The following is a 2,312-nucleotide window of genomic DNA, read 5'->3' as shown; positions in this document are numbered from 1 at the left end:
AACACCCCCGCCTCCCACAGGCCCCCAAAATACGTTTAATATACGCATGCGCAATAGCTATAAACGCCCCCCCTATATATTAGAGTCGTTTCACAATAAAACGCCTTTGTTTTGGGTTTGATATTATAAAGTAATGTTCCATGTCGGGAACGGAACGATAAATATACCGTTTTATTGTATTTAAAATTCAAGTGATGAGAGATTAATGTAATCCAAACTTCGATTTTATAACTATTTCATTTACTGCTCTATACCTGTTAATTTACTCAATTCACCAGCACTGCTTATTTATTAACTGATCATTTATTCAGTCCACGATTACTAACCGCCCACTGCAATTCAACTGTTTATTTATCCACTGCAATTTAACTGTTTAATTTAGTTACTGCAACCTAACTATCTTTTTGATTGATAAATAAATGATAAATTGATTGATTGAAACGTTTATTAGTAGATTGCACAGTACAAGGCAAGGCAAGGCAAGGCAACTTTATTTGTATAGCACTTTTCATACACAAGGCAGACTCAAAGTGCTTCACAGCACAACATGTAGTACAACATCAAGGGTTGGAAATTGGGGGTTAAATCACCAAAAATGATTCCCGGGCGCGGCCACGCTGCTGCCCACTGCTCCCCTCACCTCCCAGGGGGTGATCAAGGGAATGGGTCAAATGCAGAGGACAAATTTCACCACACCTAGTGTGTGTGTGACAATCATTGGTACTTTAACTTAAATTTAACTTAACTAAGTGAAATGAAAGAAAATAAAAGCAAAATTAAAATGAAAATAAAAAGTGCGGACGTTAAAAGTTAAAAGATTAAACGATTTAGCTGAAAGCTAAGGTGAACATAAAAGTTTTCAGTCTAGTTTTAAAAGTAGTCAGAGTTGGGGAAAGTCTGACATCTTTAGGAAGTTTATTCCAGCTATTTGTTGCATAGTGACTGAATGATGCTCTCCCTTGATTTGAGTTTACTCTGGGAACCGCTAACAGATTGGTCTCAGAAGATCTTAGTGATTTAGAGGGCTTATGTAGTGGGAGCATATCAGTGATATACATCGGCCCTAGACCATGTAGTGATTTATATGTGAGCAGGAGGATTTTAAAATCAATTCTCTGATGTACAGGGAGCCAATGTAAGGATTTAAGAATTGGTGTAATGTGCTCACATTTTTTGGTCTTTGTTAGAACTCTAGCAGCAGCGTTCTGAACAAGCTGTAGCTGCCAGACAGTTTTTTTGGGAAGACCTGCAAGGACACCATTAGTCTAGCCTGGTAATAAAGGCATGTAGAGTACATATTCCGTACAATTGACCACTAAATGGTAACACCCTAATACGTTTTTCAACTTGTTTAAGTCGGGGTCCATGTTAATCAATTCATGGTCTATTCCCTGCCACTTTAACCGTTCATTCATCCACTGGCACTGCCATATTACTGTTTTTTATTCATCGCCATATAACTATCATCTATCCACTGCCAACTGATAACTTGCCTAAACCAAGATGCTGTTGTATAGGATTGCTCAACAATGTGTTGTTGTGTTGCAAATACAATGACAATAAAGCACCTCTCCTATCCTTATAGCGTGCAATACTGAACAATATTAAAGATGTTCCATTCTCAGTGATTGTTGCTGAAACGAGGTGCCTTGTGTTTAACAAAAATACAATTTCAGTTTTATGCTCCAAAAATCTGGAAAACTTTCAGAAGATGTAAAGACAGGCCTCAACGTTGGCAATGTTCGAATCTAGGCTGAAAACACTTTTATTTAATTGTGCATGACACTTAAAATATTTTATAAACCCCTTTGATTTTAATTTGATTGTTCTTATGATTTTAATTTAAATCATGATTATTTTTATGATTTTATTTTTGCCTTCTTGTAATTTTCTGTAAAGCACTTCAAAATGCCTTGTGTACCAATTGTGCTCTTTAATTAACCCTGCCTAAAATAGTGTTCTATCATACAATGAATTTTGCTCATCAGATGACATCCTTGTGATGACATCTTTTAATTTGTAGACCCAGTGCCGCCCCAGCCCAAGTTGGGGCCCGAAGCAGAATTGTATTTGGAGCCCGCACCATTACAATTTTTTTCCCACACTTTTTTTATTGATATGAAACAATGTTAATATTTTTTAAATCAAACTTGATTACATTTGATACATATTTTGTATTAAAAACAAATAGGAAGAATTAGTTTTTAAAAAATGTGTGCGAAATAATTTTAACAAAATTATAAACAATACAATTCAAACGTCAGGAAAACATTTATGTGTAAACCTTACCATCTCAGCTGTGACCTAGATTT

This window comes from Entelurus aequoreus, linkage group LG04 (genome assembly GCF_033978785.1).
Source record: "Entelurus aequoreus isolate RoL-2023_Sb linkage group LG04, RoL_Eaeq_v1.1, whole genome shotgun sequence".
In the NCBI taxonomy this organism is placed as follows: Eukaryota; Metazoa; Chordata; class Actinopteri; order Syngnathiformes; family Syngnathidae; genus Entelurus; species Entelurus aequoreus.
This window is presented reverse-complemented; position numbering follows the sequence as displayed.